Genomic DNA, 6,792 nt, shown 5'->3' with positions numbered 1-6,792 from the left:
CCTACACACTACAGGCCCCTTGCTCCCTCATCCTTCCTCACTACCCCATTCCTTCTGGGGTTGCCCGATGTCTTCTTAGCCTCCATTCTGATGCCGCTGCAGCTCAAAGGCCCATTTTCCACCCAGCTCACGCAGCACGGCGTGGGTGAAGGCATCTCTGCCCAAGAGAGGCAGGTTCTGGTCTAGCCCCAAAGCCACCTCTGCGGGCCAGCTCTAGGTGATGGCAAATCAGGGAACTGTGTGGGGTTCAGTGGGGCTGTGGCCAAAACACAGCGAGGCTGAAATGGGGGCACCGTCAGACCCCTGTCTGTGTGAGAGGGGGTGGATGGGGTGGCTGGCCTTCTGAATTCTGGGCGGGCTGTCTGTGTCTTTCAGCCTTTTGTCTTAGAGGGCACTTCCAGGGGTGTCCCTTTCTCCCCCTAGCTTTTTTTCTTTTTTTTAAGAAGAATCTTGTTATAGAGCTGTGGCTGGCACTGAACAGTCTCCCGAGAGCTGAGTTGCAGGTGTGTGTCGCCATGGCCGGCTCCTCCTTGAACACTGACCCACCCCCGCTGCCAGCCATCCTAGCTCAGCACAGATGTATTCTAGGGAAGGATCAAGTGGGGCTTCCAAAGCCTCAGATGTGACCTCAGGTAACCAGCCTGCTCCCGCTCCCCACGGAAGTCTCCCTGCCGTCTCTGCTTCGCTCATGGTCTCCCCTCATGGTCCTCCCTGGTCACCATGCCTCATGCAAATGCTGCCTTGGGCTCCAGGCGGCTATCCTTGGGTCCTCAGCCTGGGCCTGGGCCATTTGCACATGGGATGTTCTGAGCCTGGCTCTGACCTTCTCCTCCAGGCTTTGTGCCTATTTCCGTGTCCTGCTGGCCTTTGAGAGCCACTCAAGTTGAGGCTGATGGTCTCTGTGGACCCTCATGTGCACGATTTCAAACTCGGTTTTTATGAAACAACTAGTCTTAAGATGTGTGCGTGGTTCTCGGACTGGATTTATGATAAGAACCATCATATTAACTGGAAACTTCTCTGCCTGAGCCATCTGTTCAAATGCCAGCTCCTTGGCGGGGGGGGGGGGGGGGGGGAGGAGGTGTTGCTGTTTTAAATTAAAATGTCTTAAAGATTATCAAATTTTTATGCGCATGAGTGTTTTGCCTGCATGAGTGTTCCATGTGTGTGCCTGGTGCCCGGGGAGGTCTGAAGAGAGGGTGGGATCCCCAGGAACTGGAGTAGGTGCTGGGAAGTGAGCCTGGGCCCTCTGCAAGAGCAGCGATGCTCTTAGCACTCTTACCTCTGAGCTGTCTCTGCAGCCCCAAGTTTAGCTGTTTTGTTCGCTGCATACAGACAGCTGTTTCTAAGCAATGGCCCCATGCCTTCAGCTTCTGCACTGATCCCAGCGTGGTGAGAAGGGGGACTGTAACGTGTCATAGTTTCTTAACTAGGAAACAGTCAAAACGTGCCCTCCCAGAACATGCTGGCACCTAACAGGGCACAGTGGACCTGACTACGTACTACTCTGCTGCCAAGGCCAGAGATGTAGAGCAAGTTCGGGCCAGGGCTTAGGAGGGCAGTGGTCAGCTTGTGTACTTCATGCTCCGTCTTTTGGATTTGGCAGTAAGGAGGATGTTTGTGGAAAAAAAAATCAAGTTCAGGATGTTTCCGGCACTGCCAGTTCTCCAGACTCTACTCTCAATGGAGCTAAAACAAACAAACGACACAACAAAACAAAGCAAAAACAACCAGCATTTTTTTCCCTCTGTGTGTAGGCCTAATGCCCCTGTACCTGGGAGGATGTCCCAGGGGTCACGCGTGTGAAGCCAGCAGGTGGCTGAAGAACAGTTTGCTGCTTGTCGGTTCCCAGTTTTCAATGTATCCTTTTGTTTAAAAATGCCTTTATCACATACCAAATGTCACAAGAATTTTACGGGAAGTGGACTAAAAGTAGAAGCATATATTTCATCATTTGTTATTTGAGAGAATCGATGAATATTTCAAAACCGTTTGGCAGGAAGCAGAGGATTACAGCCAGCTTCCTCTCCCAGGGGCTATGGCAGTGTTTCTTCAAATGAGCTCCAAACCCAGGCCCTAAAGGGTTCTAGTGAGAGTCACATAGGGAACAAAGGGGTTCCGTCATCTGATATTTTGGAGGGACTGTTGGGCTAAGTAGAGTCATGCCCTGCACCCCCCTCCCCGGCTGCCAATATGTTACAGCAATAGAATTGTTCTAAAAATTAGCATGCATCCTCTGGAGAGACGGCTCAGTGGTTAAGAGCACCAGCTGCTCTTCCAGAGGTCCTGGGTTCAGTTCCCAGCACCCACATGGCAATTTACACCTGTCTGTAATTCCAGTTCCAAGGGATCTGATACCTCCGCACCAATACACGTACAATAAAATTTAACAAAAGTTGGCATGCAAAGTAATTGGTGTCACTGTGGCATTTTCCTGTGTGTGCCATACTTTGCTCTAATTTGTCTCCTTCCCACCTCTTCCATCAAGCAAACTTACTACAATAGTAACTTCCTCCTCTTCAGGTTGATTGTGTGTCTGTGTGTGTGACAGGTCTGTTTTATGTAGCCGAGGCTAGCCAGGAACTAACATTCATACCCCTCAGCCTTCTGAGGGCTGAGGTTCCGGGTGTGCCCAGCTGTACTGTTGATGTAACAGTGAATCTAAAGGGAAGCTTGGGAGGCTAAGGCAGGAGCGTCCTTCGAGCCTAGGAGAGGAAGACGACCCTGGGCAGCACAGCCAGACCCCGTCCCTAAAACAGAACAAGTGTCTGTGCCCACAGTCCCAGGAGACGCTCACATAGGACGGTAGGTTCAGGATCATCCTGGGGCCCCCGGTGAGTCTGAGGCCAGCCTGGTCTACATGAGAGCTTATGTCATGAAACCGGGGTCTGGAGCGGTGGCTCAGCAGTCAAGGGTACTTCTCTTGCCGAGGACCCAAGTTTGGTTCCCTGGACCCATCCCGGGCAACTCACAACTGTCTGTAGCTCCAACTCCTGTCTTGAAAAGCAAACAGTCAAACAAAGAAGTCCAAAAATATTAATTTTACGCATGAGTGCTCTGCCTGCAAATGTGTCTGTGCACCATGAGCATACGTGTCTCACAGACATGCTCCACGGGCAGGAAGAAGGCGTCATAGCTCCCAGGACTGGGGTTATGGACAGTTGTGAGCCCCCACATGAGTGCTGGGAACGGAACGTGGATTGCCTGCTCTTACCTTCTGAGCCCTTCCTCCAGCCCCTCACATTTTATTTTTGACAAGGGGATACCCAGGCTGGCCTCCACTAGGAAGCTGAGGGCGACTTTAAACTTCCTGTTCCTCCTGACCTCTCCCTCCGTTGTTGTCAGGGCCTCATGTAACCAAGGCTGGCTTTGAACTCCTCCTCCTCCTGCCCACGCTTCCAAGTGCTAGGAAGCGTCACCTCACCCAGCTTGAAGGAAGTTTTTCCAGGGGCATCTTCTGCAGCCTCATCTGATCACTGTGCCTGAGGAAACATTGTATTAGCACCTTCCTTCTGGAAGAAAAGAAACGGCTCTTTAGAAACTCAGATCATTCCTGCCCAGGGAACAGCTTCCCTCCTTTTGTCAGAGCGACAGCACCAGACTTGCTTTACTGTGAAGGACTGTAATGTCAAGTCACTAAATTTAAGTCCTTCCCCCTAAAGAGCGACTTAAAAACACATTTCCGAGCTGGGACTTAGCTGAGGCAGCCTCTTCGAGGAGCAACGGCCAAATGTGCACCAGTTTTACGTAGGATGCAAACGTCCTGGAACTTGTTATTTTTTGTCTCAATGGGCTTCCGACACGTTCCCTGTGCTCCGTGCTTCCAGTTCTTGTTCCCCCTGGAGCTCAGTACCTGCTGGCTGCTGTTCCACCACCAGGGTGGTCACTAAGGCTGTCCCCCGGGAGCCACAGCAGCCCAAGCAATCTAAGCAGCCTAACTGCCTAAGCAAACCGACCCGAGCCTGAGGGTCAGGGCTCTTCCCCAGGGCATAGGCGCTGGAGGCCAAGGGAGGGAGGCTCTGAGTTCGAGGCCAGCCTGGCCTACAGATTGAGTCCAGAACAGCCAAGGCTACACAGAGAAACCCTGTCTCAAACAAAACAAAACAAAACAAACTCAGGTCTGGGTTTGCCTTGTAGGTCTTATCCCTTCTATGCTTCTGAACATCTGTTTCTGAATTGCGAGGCTGTCCTCTGTTGTGGTTGGGCCTATCCTGCCGGTTGTATAGCTGGCTGGACATGATGCAGGGTCTCATGTAGCCCAGGCTAACCTCAGACTCACGAGGTGGCTAAGGATAACACTGAGCTCAGGATCCTCCTGCCTGACCTTCTGAGAGGGAAGGTTAATGGCCAATCTTAGCTGTCACCTTGATTGCATCTGGAATCGACTAAGATTCAAGCCGCAGGCAGGCATTCCCGTGAGGAATTTCCTTGGTCAGATTATTTGGATCAGGAAGATCCATCGTCTTCACTAGGGTTCTCTTGCTGTGATAAAACCATGGACAGAAGCAGCTTGGGGAAGAAAGGAGCTTAGAGCTCCTCATCACAGTCTGTTGCTGAAGGAGTCAGGGCAGGAACCTGGAGCAGGAGCTGATGTGGAGGCCACAGAGGAACGCTGCTCACTGGCCTGCTCCTCATGGCTTGCTCAGCTCCCAGGGCCACCAGCCCACGGGTGGCCCTGCCCACAGGAGGGACCATTTTCTCAGTCGCCTCTGGCTTGAACCACCGTGATGAAAGACCCTGAGTCTGGGTGGGCAGCTGCTGGTAGCAGCGCACGTAAAAGGATGTGGAAGAAAGAAATGGGCTCTTGCCCGTGTGCCCTCCCTCTGGCGAGCAAGCCCATCTGTCCTGTTGATTGTCGCCAGTATCAGAACCAAAGTCCTTTGGGCTTCTGATGGAGACCGGAGGCCGGCAGCTGTCTAGGAACCCCTCAGGACTGCAGCACCAGGTAGAGACTGCAGAGACATTCAGCCCCGTGGACCGAACAAATGTAGATTCCCTCCCAGCCTCACCTGTAAAGGGAACTTTAATCCACCTGATTTAACTCTCTGAGGTTTACTGCTAAGCTAGGCCTAGTCCTGGAAGATTCTAGTGTCCGCACAATCTTATCTAGGCCTAGAATGTTCTCAGCCTCTGAGACTCACTGCTGAATATGCTCAACCTTTCTAGCTCCTTCTGAACTCTGACTGGCTGGTTCAACTCACCTGTTCTGGCTCAAATGCCTCTCCAAGCTGACTGGTTCAAACTGGCTTCTCTCAGATTCTCACTGAATTGCCCTGCTTGGCCTCAAACTAACTCTAGCAATCTGTTCTGATCTTCTGGCTCCTTCTCATTCTCTGGCTCATTTTGTTTTCACCTGTGTCTAGCTTGTTCTCTCTTCATCCCGTCTCTGTAAAACTCTCCAGGTAAAACTGCCTCTGAATCCCATGGACTGCACCGCCTCTCAGCCCACGTACTCAGTGGAGCTGCCTGAACAAAACTGACTAGAAGCAGAGATCTGCAAGCCTCTGTCTCCTGAGTGCTGGGATTAAGTGCATGCACCACCATGCCTGGGCCTAAGCTTTCCTTTACCTGAAACTTGCTCTATACCAGGATGACCTTGAACTCAGAGATCTGCTGGCCTCTGTCTCCTGGGATGAATGTCTGAATTCCAGTCAGATCACACAGACCTAGAAGATCTTTGGATATGACCTCTTGCCAGAGCAGCCATGCTCTGAATTCCTCTACATTCAACAGTTTTTGTTGGGCTACCTGGACCATAGCCTGTAAGCCAGTCTAAGAAATCCCATAAATACGCTTTCATCTACCAGTTAGGTTCCTGTAGAAAGCCCTGTTTAGGGCGGCCAGGCCTGGTTTGACCTCCTTCATCTGCCAGTCAGCGTGGGTGTCCTCTACGTTCAGGGTGTGATCACTTCCCCAGAGCAGGGACGAGGGAGAAGCAAGGAAACCACTTTCCCTGAACATAAAACCAAGAATACTTTCATGTAATATTTGAGAAAGTAAAAATGGATGCAAAATGCCCTGTGCTGAACACTTGCCCGTCCTGTAGGCATGGACTGAAGGCCCTGGGTTTGGACCACCCGCCTCCCTGAGGGGGGCCTGTGTGGGCCTTTCCTGTCTTCTTCCTTGAAGACTGGGTCCATCTGTGCTGCTAACTCCTGTTGCAGTTTAAACGGTTACATTAACCCCTGCACTGCTGATTGACTTCCGGTTCTTCACTAGGCTGCTGGGCAGCACGCTGGGGCTGAAGGATCATGGGAACTTACTTGCGTGGCACCCGAGGTGTGTCAGAGTGTAGCTCACAGTGATGGCTCTGGGCTACAGGACTTTGAAGAGGCCTTGGGGGCGTCACCCTCAAGAATGAATGGCGGCCATAGTTGTGTAAGGAGTGGCTTTGTTGCCAGGCTAGCTCTCTGCCTTGTACACTTACCTGACATCTGGTCTGAAGACAGTGCAGCCTGAGGCTCCGACCAGCAACTGTGCTGGCCTCTCAGACTGCTCAGCCTCTGGAGAAGTGAGAAGTGAATTTCTTTTCTTCATAAAGTACCCGTTTGCGGGGTTACAGCAGCGGAAACTAGACTAAGGGTTCTGTGCTGAGAGGCAGCGAGGCCAGTGCCGTCCCAGCCTCCGATTTCTCAGGAGGCAGAGACCCAGCGTTTTGCATGAATTCTATTAACTTTGTTTGCATTTAGCCTTTTCTACTGTGAGACTGAAGCGGGTTCTAATAGGGAAAAAGGAAGCAAGCAAATGTGAGCCACTCCAAGCTGCAGTCTGTGGCCTGAAGCTGACCCCAGG

This window comes from Meriones unguiculatus, chromosome 8 (genome assembly GCF_030254825.1).
Source record: "Meriones unguiculatus strain TT.TT164.6M chromosome 8, Bangor_MerUng_6.1, whole genome shotgun sequence".
Classification (NCBI taxonomy): Eukaryota; Metazoa; Chordata; class Mammalia; order Rodentia; family Muridae; genus Meriones; species Meriones unguiculatus.
This window is presented reverse-complemented; position numbering follows the sequence as displayed.